The sequence below is a fragment of the Oncorhynchus keta genome, unplaced genomic scaffold (genome assembly GCF_023373465.1).
Source record: "Oncorhynchus keta strain PuntledgeMale-10-30-2019 unplaced genomic scaffold, Oket_V2 Un_contig_14477_pilon_pilon, whole genome shotgun sequence".
NCBI lineage: Eukaryota > Metazoa > Chordata > Actinopteri > Salmoniformes > Salmonidae > Oncorhynchus > Oncorhynchus keta.
Window position 1 is genome coordinate 64,732 of NW_026278771.1, and position 18,396 is coordinate 83,127.

The following is an 18,396-nucleotide window of genomic DNA, read 5'->3' on the forward strand; positions in this document are numbered from 1 at the left end:
CAGAACTAAGACAAATGTCGGGCACGAGACTCCTCAACCCAGCGATGACCGAGCCCGACAACAGAGCCCTGTGTGTGTGTGTGTAGACTGAGGACATCCTCCATCAGATGACCTGAATACAGAGTCCCCTGCCTAACTCAAGTCACATTCAGCCACTTTGATAGAACAGTGCTCTCTCTTCACAGAACACTCCCTAGGCCAACACTAGGCTACTTTGTCAAATTCACTTTCTGCTCTTTTATTCTAGACATAATCCTATCTGTTGGCCTTCACATCTCTCAAAGCCTAAGTTACATATGCATGCAATGCAAGAACTACAAGTAGATAATCAAAATGACGTTGCGTAGCAAAAGTACACAGAGGTGCAGCCCTCCAATTTTAAACTCAATGCAAGTACTGGTACGCTGGATCGCCATTTGCGCAAACATTTTGTCCAAACACTCACTGCTTGATCCTCATGTTTGCGGCTTTGACCATGGTTTGTCTAATGTTGGGCATTGAATATGTCCCACCATCTTGTGGCCATCATCTCTCCACCAGAGGAGGCTGGTGTCACAAGCGTCTGAAGAAGAGGACCAAGGTGCAGTGTGGTGAGGGTACATTTATTTTTATTTAAGATAAATGTCGCCAACAAGACCATGAAGCTCAGCAGTGCTAAGTGCCTCAAACAAAGTCAACTACCCACACTGAAAGGAGGGAAAAAGGGCTACCTAATCAGACAATGATAGACAGCTGTCCCTGATTGAGAACCATACCTGGCCAAAACATAGAAATAAAGAAACATAGAATGCCCACCCCACATCACACCCTGACCTAACCAAATAGGGAAATAAAAAGGCTCTCTAGGGTCAGTGCGTGACAGCTGGTGGGAGGAGATATAGGAGGATGGGCTCATTGTAATGGCTGGAATAGAATAAATGGAACAGTGTCAAAAACATCAAATATATGGAAACCACAAGTTTGACTCCATTCCATTTATTCCATTCCAGCCCGTTCCTCTCACCAACCTCCCCTGCAATATAGCCTCATTGAATACAGTATTTAAAATGTGTTGTTGGGGATTTTATTTTTTGTTGAGTTACTGCTTTAATGTATATTGTGTTACAGTGGGTTATTTTGTACCGCACAGCCATTAGGTTGTCATCGTTTTACCCCAATGTGCATCTTTATTCCCCTAATGGCATTAGCTGGAACAGAAATATAGTCATCTGAGTCAAATGACTTTGACACCCCTGTGCCAGTATTTATCACAAGTCTCAGAGCTGGAGTGTGGATCTAGGAGCAGGTCCTCTACCCCTGTCCATAATAAGCTGATCCACTGTGATCTGAAAGACAAAAGTGATACTTGATCATCATTCGTACTCTTGAGGCATTGTTAAATATAGACCCTGGTCTGATGTTGCACTGCATTTCACATCTTGACACTCTCTACCAGATGGCACAGGTAGGTGTATAAGAGCCCCCTGTTTCAAGTGTCTCAGAGTAGGAGTGCTGATTTAGGATCAGTTTAGACTTTTAGATCACAATGAATAAGATTACATGGATAGGGGAACCTGATCCTACACCAGCACTCCTATGGATGTCGATTAATAAGGAAGCCCCCGAATCTCTCTCATTCAGAGGGGTTGGGTTAAATGCAGAAGACACACTTCGGTTGAATGCGTTCAGTTGTACAGCTGACTAGGTATTCCCCTTTCCCTAATACACTGAGACGCTTATAAAACGGGCCCAGGTTGGTGCCCTGGTGTTCTACTGTTAATCATCGCCATCTAGTGGTCATGGACTTTTAATGCAATTTCCCCTGTGATTTCCTCCACACATTCCTTCTGAGGACACGCTACTAATCATTGGGCATTCCCCAGTCAAATCGAATCTTTTTTTTTTTTTTTGTCACATGCGTTCCAAATACAACAGTGATAATACAGTGAAAAGCTTACTTACGAGCCCCGAACCAACAATACTGTTTCAAGAAAAAAAATAAGAATAAGAAATAAAAGTAACAAGAAATTAAAGAGCAGCATGAAAATAACAATAGTGAGAATATATACAGGGAAGTCAATGTGTGGGAGCACCGGTTATTTGAGGTAATATGTACATGTAGGTAGAGTTATTAAAGTGACTTTGCATAGATGATAACAACAGAGAGTAGCAGAGGTGTAAAAGGGGGGAGGGGGGGGTGACAATGCAAATAGTCTGGGTGGCCATTTGATTAGATGTTCAGGAGTCTTATCAATTAGGGGTAGAAGCTGTTTAGAAGCTTCTTGGACCTAGACTTGGCTCTCCGGTACCGATAGCAGAGAGAACAGTCTATGACTAGGGTGGCTGGGGTCTTTGACAATTTTTAGGGCCTTCCTCTGACACCGCCTGGTATAGATGTCCTGGATGGCAGGAAGCTTTGCCTCAGTGATGTACTGGGCCATACAGTTGCTATAGCAGGCAGTGATGCAACCAGCTCTCGATGGTGCAGCTGTAGAACCTTTAGAGGATCTGAAGACCCATGCTAAATATTTTCAGTCTCCTGGGGGGGAATAGGTTTTGTCATGCCCTCCTCACGACTGGCTTGGTGTGCTTGTTCATTTGTTGGTGATGTGGACACCAAGACCTTGAAGCTATCAATCTGCTCTACTACAGCCCCGTCATTGAGAATGGGGGCGTGCTTGGTCCTCTTTTTCCTGTTGTCCACAATCATCTCCTTTGTCTTGATCACGTTGAGGGAGAGGTTGTTGTCATGGCACCACACGACCATGTCTCTGACCTCCTGTCTATAGGCTGTTTCATTGTTGTCGGTGATCAGGCCACTGTTGTGTCATCTGCATTATATTATGTCTGGTGGGGATTGCCCAGTCGCGGAAAAAGTACCCAATTGTCATACTTGAATACAAGATCAAATTAAAGATACCTTAATAGGAAATGACTCAAAGTAAAAATTAAAGTAACCCAGTAAAATACTACTTAAAAGTCTAAAGTCTAATTCCTTATATTAAGCAAACCAGACAGCACAATTTGTATTCAATTTAAATGTTTTCTTGTTTAAAGTACATGGAAACAACCTTGAATCAACCAGAAACAAAACAATGTCACCAATTTTAAAATGGACCTGAAGAGGGACCTTAAAAAAGCCAAGTCATATAATTGATATGCTATTATTCAGAATATTATTTGTTTATTTAACCTTTATTTAACCAGTAAGTCCCATCCTTGGTTAACCTTTACCCAGAGTGCCTTTAGCAGCTCAGTGAATTTCCATCCATTTGCTTCCTGTGGTCAGTCCTTGGAGAAACATTAGAGTGTATGACTGACTGACCGCAAATAGCAGGAGACAGGCCACAATAGGCCTACAACAATACTGACTCATTGGTGGATTCACTGATTCTACAGAAAGCTGAAGCTTAAAATGTGAAATTTGCTGGGTGAAACTAGTACCCAAATCACCAGCCTAATGTGGAAGTCCCCTTTTCAGTGTACATCTGTCTGATTATATATGAAAGCCGAAAGGTTACTCGAGGGGTATGTTGGTGTATGTTAATAGCACTGTACAAGTAAACCACAGAGTATGAAGCTGAACCTATTAATGTATGTGTAATCACTCTCTTTGACGCACACAGAAAATAGCCTAAAGCAAAATGTGTCTCAGAACTGTGGGTTAGAATGCATTGTGCAACAACTCCTAACTTCCCAGAGCTACTTATTGAGTGGATTGTCAAACAACTAGAGTCTAGGGTGGTTATATCCTTAACTGCTATGTCATTGTATTTCTTGGCGGGATGGGAATAGGCTAAATATAACATATGTAGAGCACTTGTCTTATCACACAGGTAGGTAGAGTTATTAAAGTGACTATGCATAGATGATAACAACAGGGAGTAGAAGAGGTGTAAAAGAGAGGGGGGGGGGGTGGCGGACGTCCAACCAAGTCCAATCAGACTTCAGTAGCCTTTTCTGCCATCTTGGGTGAGTTATCTGTGAAAGAGACTAACATTAAATCATTAGCAGGCCTATGTATCGAGAATTGGAAATTCCCAAATATTTGATGATGTCAGTGCACAAAAGCCTTGAAGCAAGAGAGCGCTGCGATGCATCACGACATTGCCTTATGATATCAAGAGGAGGCTCATTTATTTCCCTCGACTGTTTTCAAAGCGTTTTAAAGAAAACTTGAGGAATATCTAAATCCGCTGTCGTCATTAGCAGGGAAAGTCTGTCTTCCACGCCAATCTTGGGTCGGGAGTTCTACTACTCTGCTCAAGTTGAAGTTTGAAATCGGCAGGCATATTGTAAGTACTCAACAGTTTCTGGCAGCGTTCCGTTTGGTAGTCTACTTTCCCACCACGCGGTTAATGTGTGGTTGCGTTCCCGGTTATGTAATAGTAATTTATTATACGTTTAGGAAAATACATGGAAAGAGTACAAACAACAAAACACATGTAATTAATATCATTTCTGTTTGTGAAGGTGACGCTGCGGTTGTTCAACACAAGACCACGTCCATTTCACTGGAGAAGCTATGATGACAGACGTCTTGAAGATGTTTTTTATCGGGACAGCGTTCACTGTCCTCGCCGCGCTGATGGGAATGGTGGATTCATTTGGTGGTCTCATGTATGTCCAAGACGCGGATCCTGCAGATTATTTACAGTTGGACAGCAGTACTGACATACGGATGTCTTCAACCCATTCGAGAGGTTCAGGGAGTACCAAACGCATTGGATCATGATGAGGACGTCATGTGGAGTGGAATTAACACGAACAGGCTTGGTTTATGTTATGTTTTCGTTTGTAAATGACTGCTTGCACTGTACAATGTGTACACTGATTTTTATAAAACATTATTGAGCCTTTCATCATGGTTCGCTTTCAGTTTCACTCGTTGGTGTCCCACTCCCATTGGGCAGAAACTGGCTGAATCAGCGCTGGTTCAAAGTCATTTCAACCCCAGAAAAATCTATGTGATGACGTTGAATGAGCGTGGATTGGATTTGTAAAAAGTCATTAACGTATGGGCGGGCACTCTGTCTCTTTTTAACCTGAATCCAATGATATGGTGATATCTTTTTGTTGAATTGTGCAATTCAGAACTGGACGTGGAACTGACGTCTGTGCGCAGTGGGGTTTGATTTATACAGGTCACTACGGATTTGATGAGGTGTTTAATTTGTTTTGCACATTTGAAGAACACCCTAGTTGATGTTTATAGTAGGCTATTACTAAAGTATTAGGTCATATTGACAGCTATTACTATGGAGTTATATCCACTCTATACTAATACTTGGTAGGGCGGCAGGTAGAGCGTTGGGTCTGTAACTGAAAGATTGCAGGTTTGAATCCCCGAGCTGACGAGGGGGGGAATCTGTCTGTGCCCTTGAGCAAGTTACTTAATTTAGCAAACGCTAAATCGCTCTGGATGGGAGCGTCTGCTAAATGACAAAAATGTACTAATCTGTATACATGGTATTTGCCTATATGATGTAGGCTATTTGTTGTATATTGAAGATCACATCATGTGTAAAAGAAAAAGGGCTACATTATGCACTAATTGACTCTTCATCATGCACTGTAATATTGTGTCAAAAAGTTGTAAAGAATAAACATTTATAGGCTATTGTCAATAAAACGAATAGACACTATTGCTTGTGAGTACTGTGGATACCAATATCCCTGTGAGCCTCCCATGCCCATGTTGCCCATGTTAACCTTTTACTGCAGTGGGCTAAATCAGGGTCACAGAGTGTTTCTTGGCAGTCTTAAACAAATCTACTTTGAAACCAAAGTATATACCTCACACACATGGTTATGGGCTTTTAAATAGGAGACACCTGTACCATGTCAGATATAGAGTTGATATCTATTGCATATTGAGTTTGCAACATCAAGGAGTCATCATGCCAGGTGGTCCTGAGGCATGGTCCTAGGGCTCAGGTCCTCCAAGAGAGAGAAAGGAAGAGAGAATTAGAGAGAGCATACTTCAATTCACACAGGACACCGGATAAGACAGGAGAAGTACTCCAGATATAACAAACTGACCCTAGCCCCCTGACACATAAACTACTGCAGCATAAATACTGGAGGCTGAGACAGGAGAGGTCAGGAGACACTGTGGCCCCATCCGAAGATACCCCCGGACAGGGCCAAACAGGAAGGATATAACCCCACCCACTTTGCCAAAGCACAGCCCCCACATCACTAGAGGGATATCTTCAACCACCAATTTACCATCCTGAGACAAGGCCGAGTATAGCCCACAAAGATCTCCGCCACGGCACAACCCAGGGGGGGGGGACTCAGCCCCTGAAATGGGGTTAGAGGCAGAGAATCCCAGTGGAAAGAGGGGAACCGGCCAGGCAGAGACAGCAAGGGCAGTTCGTTGCTCGAGAGCCTTTCCGTTCACCTTCCCACTCCTGAGCCAGACTACACTCAATCATATGACCTACTGAAGAGATGAGTCTTCAGTAAAGACTTAAAGGTTGATACCGAGTTTGCGTCTCTCACATGGGTAGGCAGACCATTCCATAAAAATGAAGCTCTATAGGAGAAAGCCCTGCCTCCAGCTGTTTTCTAGGGACAATTAGGAGGCCTGCATCTTGTGACCCTAGCCCCCCAACACATAAACGTACGTTTAGGTATGTACGTTTAGGTATGTACGGCAGGACCAAATCAGAGAGATAGGTAGGAGCAAGCCCATGTAATGCGTTGTAGGTTAGCAGTAAAACCTTGAAATCAGCCCTTGCCATGACAGGAAGCCAGTGTAGGAAGGCTAGCACTGGAGTAATATGATCCATTTTTGGGGTTCCCGTCAGGATTCTAGCAGCCGTATTTAGCACTAACTGAAGTTTATTTAGTGCTTTATCCGGGTAGCCGGAAAGTAGAGCATCGCAGTAGTCTAACCTAGAAGTAACAAAAACATGGATACATTTTTCTGCATAATATTTGGACAGAAAGTTTCTGATTTTTGCAATGTTACGTAGATGTAAAAAAGGCTGTCCTTAAAACAGTCTTGATATGTTTGTCAAAAGAGAGATCAGGGTCCAGAGTAACGCCGAGTTCCTTCACAGTTTTATTTGAGACGACTACAACCATTAAGATAAACTGTCAGATTCAACAGAAGATCTCTTTGTTTCTTGGGACCTAGAACAAGCATCTCTGTTTTGTCCGAGTTTAAAAGTAGAAAGTTTGCAGCCATCCACTTTCTTATGACTGAAACACACACATGAGGGCAATTTTGGGGCATCACCATGTTTCGTTGAAATGTACAGCTGTGTGTCATCCGCATAGCAGTGAAAGTTAACATTATGTTTTCGAATGACATCCCCAAGAGGTAAAATATATAGTGAAAACAATAGTGGTCCTAACACGGAATCTTGAGGAACACCGAAATTTACAGTTGATTTGTCAGAGGACAAACCATTCACAGAGACAAACTGATATCTTTCCGACAGATAAGATCTAAACCAGGCCAGAACTTGTCCGTGTAGACCAATTTGGGTTTCCAATCGCTCCAAAAGAATGTGGTGATCGATGGTATCAAAAGCAACACTAAAGTCTAGGAGCACGAGGACAGATGCAGAGCCTCGGTCTGATGCCATTAAAAGGTAATTTACCACCTTCACAAGTGCAGTCTCAGTGCTATGATGGGGTCTAAAACCAGACTGAAGCATTTCGTATACATTGTTTGTCTTCAGGAAGGCAGTGAGTTGCTGCACAACAGCCTTTTCTAAACATTTTGAGAGGAATGGAAGATTCGATATAGGCCAATAGTTTTTATATTTTCTGGGTCAAGGTTTGGCTTTTTCAGAGAGGCTTTATTACTGCTACTTTTAGTGAGTTTGGCACACATCCGGTGGATAGAGAGCCGTTTATTATGTTCAACATAGGAGGGCCAAGCACAGGAAGCAGCTCTTTCAGTAGTTTAGTTGGAATAGGGTCCAGTATGCAGCTTGAAGGTTTAGAGGCCATGATTATTTTCATCATTGTGTCAAGAGATATAGTACTAAAACACTTGAGTGTCTCTCTTGATCCTAGATCCTGGCAGAGTTGTGCAGACTCAGGACAACTGAGCTTTGAAGGAATACCCCGATTTAAAGAGGAGTCCTCAGTTTCATACCAAAACCAATGGCATCAAGAAAATAACAATAACAAAACCGACATGCACCAGTCAACATGTGCACAAGCACTTTCAAACAAACAATACCACACAAATACATGGGGGGAACAGAGGGTAAATACACAACACCTAATGAGGGAATGAAAACCAGGTGTGTTGGAAAACAAGACAAGACAAAACAAATGGAAATGAAAAATGGATCAGCGATGGCTGAACACCACCGAGTCGGCAGAAGTCGTGACACTCCTCTAAAGTTTTATTGAGTGCTGAAGGACCTATTGAATGTAAATGTTACCAAGTCTCCTCCTCTCCCTAGCCAAGCCAACTCATCAGAAACAACAGGTCTACATGAACTTGTCAAAAAAAAAAATCACAAAAGGAATTGGTACGAGTGGCTACAGTGTTCTCTTATAGGCCAACTGCGTCATCTCGCGGTGTTGGAACAGTTGTTTCACTGTCTGCCGGACACAAGGGAGAAGCGCATAAATAGTTGCTGATGACATTACATCTATTAGATAGGTTGCTTAGTTCTATGTAGTAATACTTTGCAGACTACTGTATATATGTTGCTATGGTGGGAGATACTTTTCTCACACTTGTAATACATAAATGACTTGTTATGCAACAGGGAATTTAGTCTATAGCTACTATAGAATTAACATTGAGTCATAGGCTGCTATAGGCTTAGCTTACTATTAGTATTTGCAAAGGCGTTACAGTGGCTGATGTGAAGGAGGTTTTGTTGCCTATATATGTATGGACATCACTTGGATGCGACATGGGGGCGAACAACCGTTGATATATCCACTGGCAGCAGAATTTAGGTAAATGACTCGTCAAACATGTGTCTCTCCGCCCCCATCCATTCAAGTGTGACACTTGTCAATTGTCGCCTGAAGCGATAGGCAGTGCTAGTCTGTCATACGTGACCCGAACTGTGGGATTTAGGATTTTACCATTATTTAGCCCACCACATCAAAATGACTTGGAGACTGTTGGTCCTCGGGGGCATGCTTGCTTCTTATGGGTGTGAGGGGTCAGTGCAAAGAGCAACGAAACCCGAGAACGGTGTCTTTCCATCAGACTCAGCAAGATGGGGACCAACGCCAAGTCCTCTCACGACCAGAAAGGGATGCCACAGCTTCTCCAAGACCCACTTTCACCGCTTGTAAACTCCTCTCACACCATTAGAACACCGGGTGTTGGATCAAAATACACACGAGGTGAGAGCTATGTCAGTACTGTTTTTGGCGTACTTTATCAATGACTATAGCATCAACACCGCAGTTTTACTTTTGCAATTGCATAAATAAATGCAAATGTATCATAATATATCATAATGATGATTAATGCTTGCTTTATTAATGATTTTGTGTGTGATAGTTTTGAGGGTAGGGCTACTTGGGTGTCATAAGGTTCATCAGCTCTGAAGGTGTGACGTTATGGGTGTATGTGAGGAAAAAATAAAGTTGAGTCTCGCTCGCTCGCTCTCTTTCTCAATTCAATTTGCTTTGTGCCAAAACTTTCTTTGGAGATTTACAATATTTACATAATTAATACTAATCATTATTGTCAACTGGACAACAGTAACAAAAATAACCACAAGGGTAAAAATAACCATGCATTGAATAATAACAATAAGTATAGAGGACATGTGCAGGTTGGTTGGTCTGTCAGACACTGTCCTTCATCTATCTATCTATCTATCTATCTATCTATCTATCTATCTATCTATCTATCTATCTATCTATCTATCTATCTATCTATCTATCTCTCTTTATCTTTCACTCTTTCTCCCTCTTTCGTTCTCTTTCTCTCTCTCCATTCAGACAGGGTTTCATGGTGACGATGGCTCCAGTTTTACTGTCATATGGGTTGGAGACGGGACAGGGGTACGTATGGTCTTCACTTAATGGATGATGGATGTAGCATCATTGTCATCATCACTCATTGGGTGCATCTGAAATGGGTGCAGCTCAGTACGCTGGAGTAGCGTCCTCCCCTCGTTTCCTCTCTTTCACCTGCGGTAACCAGACAGTGAGGCAACGTGATAGATGCCTACAGGGAATTCACCTGTCCAGTTCTCTCACACCGATGCAGATGAAGGAAAGGAAAGGGGACGAGGAGAGAGGAAACCTTTAAACCTTTGACAACAGTTTTTAATTTGGTTGATTGATTGATTAAGTGATTGGTTAATTTATTGATTTGTTGATTGAGTGATTGATTGAGTGAGTGATTGAGTGGTTGCTTGTAGTGACGGGTGGATAAATGGGAATTGCTAACTGCATAAACTGGTAATAGTACAGTCATGGTGAAGTTTAGCCAAGTGTTCATTTGTGTCCCACCAGGTAATCTTGGTGTTGTCTACAATCAGTGCTCCTCTACATTCCTTCTTCGAGGGCGGTTCTTCACGATTGTACCGCAGGTTAGTGGAAGGTGGCAATATGTCTGTCGGTCTGTTTGTGTCTCTAGATGAACCGAGCCAGTGTTCTGACATTTTGGCTCGTTATACTCCCCTCTAAGTGCAGACTATGGCAAGTCTTTCCATGATATTTCTCATCTCATCAATAACACCTTCATAAGGAAGGAATTTGGACTTCTGGCTGGACCAGGGAACTCTCAACAGGTAAGCTGCCTGATCACAAGTGTACATGCAGGAAAGCATTCTGGCTGATGACAGTCTGTGTGTGTGTCTGTGTGTATGTGTGTGTGTTTGTGACTGTCTGGCGTGCATGTGCAGACACGTCAGCCGTCTTGGTTCTTGCTGTCCAATCAGCTTGAGCCACCACAGCTCAGTTTCAACACTCTCCTCCACATGCCACTGTGGTCATGCTGCTCAGAACACTGGTGTGAAGACAGTGAGAACAACAAAACCACCAAACCCATTGCACCTAAACAACCACATCAGGGTGGTATCCATTAGGGCACAACGTAGCAAAACAATTTGCAATGGAAAATGTTCAGCTACAAAAGCTGGCGTTTCTTATTGGACAAATTCAGGTCTGTTGCAGTTTGTTTTTGTCTTTTGCCATCTAATGAATGCACCCCAAGATGAGGCCTCATAGTTATATGTTGGGGAGGTGATTTATATGAAGACAATAGAGGAGACAAGGGGAGGAAGCCAGTTTAGACTATTGAGATGCACGTTAAGGCAACCTTCCATCACGTATGGTGCTTGTTCTGATTGACAGGTGATTCTGACTGCAGACACACCGGTTTTGGACAACACTGGTGGCGTCATCTTTACCTCAACTGACGCCGGAGTGTCGTTTAAGTCTGTCCAGCTGCCTTTTCACCCGGCCCAGCCAATCACCTTCCACTTCTTGAATCCCGAGTACTTAGTGGTCATCAGCATAGATGTGAGTAAATAAACAAACATGCTCTTTATCTCTTTGTGATCACACTCACCTCAAACATACGCACACATGGGCACACATGGGCACACATGGGCACACACGGGCACATACACACACAAACACACATACATACATACATAAAGGTGCCATATGTAAAAATCACTACCATTTCCTGGTAGAAAAAATTATAATTATAATTTCAGTTTATGTGACAAAACAAGCAAGTATAGTGTAGATAATCATTGCACCATCTAAACCGCTGTGAAATATATTTTCCATAACCAAAAATATTATATTTTCAGCTGTTTGAAACTGGTATACAAAATCAAAAGTAAAAGACGCAAAAACGGAACTTAATAACAGGAAGCATAGAAATAGCACAGATAAAACAGATCTACCGCTTCTTAGACTTGCTTTCAATGAGAATTACAGATCTATAACTCACATTTCTACGGGAATTTGGTCAGGTCGCCCAAAAAATGACATATTCCAGCATTAAATACACATTCTCCTATGCTTTTCTCACTTGCAGGGTGGCCTGTGGCTTTCTCTGGACTTTGGGGCTGTGTGGAAAAGGTTCACGAAGGAACACAATCTTTCACGTGGTGAGAACAAACGGGGCATACGACACACACACACACACACACACACACACACACACACACACACACACACACACACACACACACACACACACACACACACACACACACACACACACACACACACACACACACACACACACACACACACACACACACCACAAAGCTCAGTTTGATAAGTTTGATCAGCCGTGCCCAGACAAAGAGAGGTGTGTCGTGTTCAATTGAAATACTGACTTCAATACATTAATGTAGTAAACACACAGAGCTCATAAAGCACACATGTCTACAGTCTGTTGTCTGTTGTTTGACTGAATTAGAATGTTTGGCCCAGGTCTGGTGGCAACTATAGTGTGTCTGGTAGGAGTGAGAAGCTCCTATTTGTTAAGTCACTAAAGGTCAATTTTCACTTAGTCATGCATTGATATCAATCAATGGGAGACTAAGTGAAAATGACTTGAGTGTAAGTTATAGGAGTGGCCCCTACGTAGTAAAAACAACATGTAATAAATATGATTATTAACTGGGTCTCTCTCTCTCTCTCTCTCTCTCTCTCTCTCTCTCTCTCTCTCTCTCTCTCTCTCTCTCTCTCTCTCTCTCCTTATTTTGCCAGGGGCTCCGGCATCACTCTCTTCTTCAGCTTCAGTCCCAAAGGAACAGGTGAGAGCAGGGTCGTATTCATTAGTACACACCGTAGCAAAATATTTTTAAACCAAAAAATGAGCGACATGTTCATTTTGTTCTGTTTGGCGCTGGTCTAGTAATGTGTTGTGTCGTTAGTGGAGGCAGACAGAAGAGGAGAGCTGTTCCTAAAGAGGACAGAAGACCTGGGGAAGACGTTCACCACCGTGGCACACAGCATCTTCTCCTTCGGCTATGTAGGAGGCTTCCTCTTCACCTCAGTCATAGAGACACTGGTGAGACACACACACTGATGCACACACACACACACACACACACACACACACACACACACACACACACACACACACACACACACACACACACACACACACACACACACACACACACACACACACACACACACACACACACACACACACACTGATACAACCACACACAGGGTTTTATCTGAGTGGGGAAGGTTTGAGGTAGACAGACACATTGATAGACTAGAATAACAGCTGACACAGATCTGGGCATCAGGGTACACACACGCGCAAGCTTGTATACTTATGCAAGCAAGCGTACACATACATGCACACACACACACAAACACACACGGGTATCAACATATCAGCTGACATATACAATCATTTACACTCTGTGTTATTTACACTCACTCTGCCTTTCATTGGTCCAGTCAGTCAACAGTCCTAAACCACATTGTGGTTCTTGCTTGGTTAGATCTGTATTGTGACTAAGTGATTCTCTCCCAAGGAGCCTTGGTTAGATCAGTGTTGTGACTAATTGATTCTCTCTAGGGAGCCCCACGTGTCATCTATGTGTCCTCAGACCAAGGGGACCACTTCAACAAAGCCCAGCTCCCTCCGCCTCCACTGAGCAGGTAGGACAGGCTCTTTCTGTCTTCTGTCTGTCTGTCTGTCTGTCTGTCTGTCTGTCTGTCTGTCTGTCTGTCTGTCTGTCTGTCTGTCTGTCTGTCTGTCTGTCTGTCTGTCTGTCTGTCCATTATGTCCATTATGTCCCTCTGTACCCCACTACGTCCCCTCAGCCCTCACTTCATTCTATTGTCCCCTGTCTATGGCTGTTATGGTAACCGTATTACCGCCACACTGGTAATGAGTAATGACGGCAGTCAAATTCCACGTGACCGTTTAGTCACGGTAATTAAACTTTTCCAAGCTCTGATGCTGCTGATGGTCATTAGTAGCCTACAAAATTACTACCTGCCTGGTACTCAGAATTCTATTGTCCATCTAATCACCCTGACATCAAATGCAAATGTAATCGAAAATCGGATCAAACACTTCACGACGGTCCATGTGTTCATGTTGCGCAACATTTCTATAGGCTATGCAATTGTGTGAGAAAACAGTTTTGATGGCCTCTATTAAAAAGAGGATCCCATCAGCTTTCTATAGGCTAGACCTACTATATTTATTAACTTTCCTAATATTAAGCACATTGCTTTGCTTTACAGCAGGAGTATAGCCTACCTGGCTGGCATGAAAATGAACCATGGGAAAAGCCTCTTCTATTTAAATATTTCCCCATGCCCCTGTTCTGAGAGAGGTGCATGATAATGGCCCATTCTAAATCAAACCTAATATCAGACATATATTATTTAGTATGTAAAGACAACATTAAATTAAGAATAGTCTGATGGGTGACAATATAAGCCTATCACTTGTGAATTATATATTATCAGTTGTGAATTATGCCCAGCTTGTGTAGTAAGTAAGGCAAGATCGTCACGGAAATGACTGGACCAAGGTGCTGCGTGGTGGCGTACATATTTCTTTATTATAAATGTCTCCCAACAAAACAAGAAACAACAAAAACGAACGTGAAGTTTACTAGGGCTATACAGGCCACTAACAAAGACAACTACCCACAAAACAAAAGGAAAAAGGCTGCCTAAGTATGATTCCCAATCAGAGACAACGATAGACAGCTGTCCCTGATTGAGAACCATACCCGGCCAAAACATAGAAACAAAGAACATAGAGTTTCCCAACCGAGTCACACCCTGACCAAACAAACATAGAGAATAAAAGGTTCTCTACGGTTAGGGCGTGACAAGTGCATGCCTTTTTTTTTTTTGTGACTTCTTCAAATCGTAGTCACACACCTCATGTAGCCTAGCCCATAGGCCTATATAATTTGATAATGTTTGTATCACAACTAAAGTAGCCAAATAACTTCCTAAAACTAGGCATATTAATCCGCTCTATAACCGGTATAGAGCCAAACTGGCTTTATATATACGCTGCACGTGAGTTTCAAGTTTGGGGAAGATCATTTTCACCATAAAAAATGCACCTTTATAATACAGCATTGTATGCATAATCACATTTGCTGTCACTTTCGAGGAGAAAGTTTTCCTGCTAATTGATTGCATTTTGGAACGTTTGCACTTATAGCCTACTGCCGTGTGCACATTACTGAGCTTATAATGTGAAGAAATAGCCAAATAGGTTATCAACATTTTAAGCTAAACGTTCTGATCTGTTGTTGAGGTCAGGGCTTTGTGATGGCCACTCCACTACCTTGGTTTTGTTGTCCTTAAGCCATTTTGACACAACTTTAGAAGTATGCTTAGGGTCATTGTTCATTTACAAGACCCATTTGCGACTTAAGCTTTAACTTCCTGACTGTTGTCTTGAGATGTTTCTTCAATATATCCCATAATTTCCCCCTCATGATGCAATCTATTTTTGTGAAGTGCACCAGTCCCTCCTGCAGCAAAGCACCCCCACGGCATGACGCTGCCACCCCGTGCTTCACGGTTGGGATGGTGTTCTTCGGCTTGCAAGCATCCACCTTTTTCCTCCAAACATAACGATGGTCATTATGGCCAAGCAGTTCTATTTTGTTTCATCAGACCAGAGGACATTTCTCCAAAAGTATGATCTTTGTCCCCATGTGCAGTTGCAAACCGTATTCTGTCTTTTTTTGTAGCGGTTTTGGAGCAGTGGCTTCTTCCTTGCTGGCCTTTCAGGTTATGTTGATATAGGACTCGTTTTACTGTGGATATAGATACTCTTGTACCTGTTTCCTCAAGCATCTTCACAAGGTTCTTTGCTGTTGTTCTGGGATTGATTTGCACTTTTCGCACCAAAAGTACGTTCATCTCTAGGAAACAGAATCGTCTCCTTCCTTAGCGGTATGACAGCTGCGTGGTCCTATGGTGTTTATACTTCTGTACTATTGTTTGTACAGATGACGTGGTACCTTCAGGCATTTGGAAATGGCTCCCAAGGATGAACCAGACTTGTGGAGGTCTACAATTTTTCTGAGGCCTTGGCTGATTTCTTTTGATTTTCCCATGATGTTAAGCAAGAGGGACTGAGTTTGAAGGTAGGCCTTGAAATACATCAGCAGGTACACCTCCAATTGACTTAAATGATGTCAATTAGCCTATCAGAAGCTTCTAAAGCCATGACATCATTTTCGAATTTTCCAAGCAGTTTGAAAGGCACAGTCAACTTAGTGTATGTGAACTTCTGACCACTGGAATTGTGATACAGTGAAATAATCTGTCTGTAAACAATTGTTGGAAAAATGACTTGTGTCATGCACGAAGAAGATGTCTAACTGTCTTGCCAAAACTATAGTTTGTTAACAAAAAATTGGTGGAGTGGTTGAAAAACAAGTTTTAATGACTCCAACCTAAGTGTATGTCAACTTCCGACTTAATCTGTATACAATTACTAATCAGGAGAATTGGAATCAGGTGTGCGTAATGAGACAGTTCAGTGGCCTAGAAGCCAGTGACGTAGACCTCCGGAATTGGTGCACGGAAGGGCAGCAGTACGGGGAATCCGTGACATATGGGGGATAGTAGATTGACATAGGCGGGTGTTCTGCTCTTTGTTAGGCCCACTCATCTTATTGGCTGATGAAAAGTATTGGACAGTTCTAACATCTTCAATATGGGCCTGGGAATCCGGGTTACGTCCCCCGATGTGTCTGTCTTCATTCACCTGTATCCTACTTCTTAGCTGAAATGCCTGTGAGAAGCACTCGATCATGTGACGGGCATTGGATATTACAAATTTAAATATCTGAGAGGCATATGTGAGTGAGAGGGGTGCTTCGGAGCACAGCAGCTGGGAGAAGGGAATTATAATTATTATATTCAGCCAAAGGGCACAGCGGCCACTTTGGCCGCATAAGTGTTTTAGGGGCATTACGACCACACAAGGGAATGCCGCAGGGAAATTTGAGGCCTGGTGAGAAAACTATCAAGTGATTGCCAAATTGTGAATGAGAGATTGATGAAGTGTGTGTAGCTTGAACAAGAAACAAATAAGAGCTTGTGCCTTTCATGCAACTATTTTTCAAATCAATTAGAAAGTCGCATCATACAGCCTTAGAATGTATAAAAATCTAAACATATAGCCCATAGCGTTTGTGTCACAACTAAAGTTGCATAAATAACTCTAAATTAAGCATATAGGAGGACCAGTTTCTTTGTTAACCTCTCATCACAGAATACCCGCATGTGCGCATGAATCTATGTTCAATTGTATTCTTCATACTATAAAATAATACAATTACTAACGTTCTTTAAGCGTGAGACTGGCAGTTATTTGCTTGACAATCTCCGTCTGACAAAATGTCATGACCATACAATCCTACCCTTGTCCATCTCTCCTGTTCCTCTGTACTGTTGTCTTCCTGTCCCTGTCTTCTCCTGTCTCTCTGTTCCCCCTGTCCCCTCTGTCTCTGTCCCTCTATCTGTCCCTCTGTTTTAAATTCATTTTAAAATATCTCAAAATTCAGATCAGAGTGACAGTATCTTGTCAAGTACACGGTAAATAATCTGTCACAACAATTGACAAGACATAGTACAGATTAAAAACCACATTGTGACAAAGTAACTACACGATGTCGTAACTGTCCCAAGGGTCTGGTCTAGAAGCTCTTGAAAGAGGAAGTAGGGGTTTGAAAGACTTTTGCTCATATCAGGAGGGGACCGTTTGGCAACTTTCCATTACAACACATAACGTAATGTCAGATGCACACACCTGGTCTTGCCACAGACAAAGACACACATACCATCCCCTGCTCTCCTCGCTCTCCCTCAACTCCCTCCCAAACTGTATCTTGCTGACGAGACAGAAACAAAGATTTTCTCTCACGATGATTAAACACACACACACACACACACACACACACACACACACACACACACACACACACACACACACACACACACACACACACACACACACACACACACACACACACACACACACACACACACACAACTAATTGGGGGAGGCATTACAATAACACGAACAGTTCCACACATGTCTTAATGATTCATTTTCTCACCTGTACATGTGTGTGTTTTCAGTTCTACTCGGTTCTGGATGGGGATGAGGACATGATCTTCATGCATGTGGACAATCCAGGAGGTACTGAAGGGAAAGGAGTGAACTTCATCGCAACTCACTCAAACACACATATCTTACACACACTCTGTCACACGCACACAGTCCAGTCTCTGTTTCTATCTCACTTTCTCTCCCTCTCTCTCTTTCACACATTCTAACTCACACCTCATGCTTCTCAAGTACAGACAATGTGGACACTTATGAGCCACATGGATTCGTCTTTAGATTAGACATTGAAGTTTACTCATGTATTTTGCTCAGTACCGATCGTGTCTGAAATTGTACATATATCT

The 18,396-nt window shown here is 42.5% G+C and overlaps 3 long non-coding RNA genes across 3 annotated transcripts; all 3 read left to right on the forward strand.

Moving 5' to 3' along the window:
- Positions 1-3,957: 3,957 nt before the first annotated feature.
- LOC118377249 (uncharacterized) lies at positions 3,958-5,624 on the forward strand. Its single transcript, XR_004824201.2, has 2 exons — positions 3,958-4,274; positions 4,453-5,624. It is a non-coding gene; the product is annotated as an uncharacterized LOC118377249 (long non-coding RNA).
- Positions 5,625-9,108: 3,484 nt separating this feature from the next.
- Positions 9,109-12,022, forward strand: LOC127918543 (uncharacterized). Its single transcript, XR_008100344.1, has 6 exons — positions 9,109-9,321; positions 9,928-9,990; positions 10,447-10,523; positions 10,622-10,724; positions 11,290-11,457; positions 11,987-12,022. It is a non-coding gene; the product is annotated as an uncharacterized LOC127918543 (long non-coding RNA).
- A 3-nt stretch (positions 12,023-12,025) lies between these two features.
- LOC127918544 (uncharacterized) lies at positions 12,026-13,569 on the forward strand. Its single transcript, XR_008100345.1, has 4 exons — positions 12,026-12,059; positions 12,670-12,716; positions 12,837-12,973; positions 13,502-13,569. It is a non-coding gene; the product is annotated as an uncharacterized LOC127918544 (long non-coding RNA).
- Positions 13,570-18,396: the final 4,827 nt, after the last annotated feature.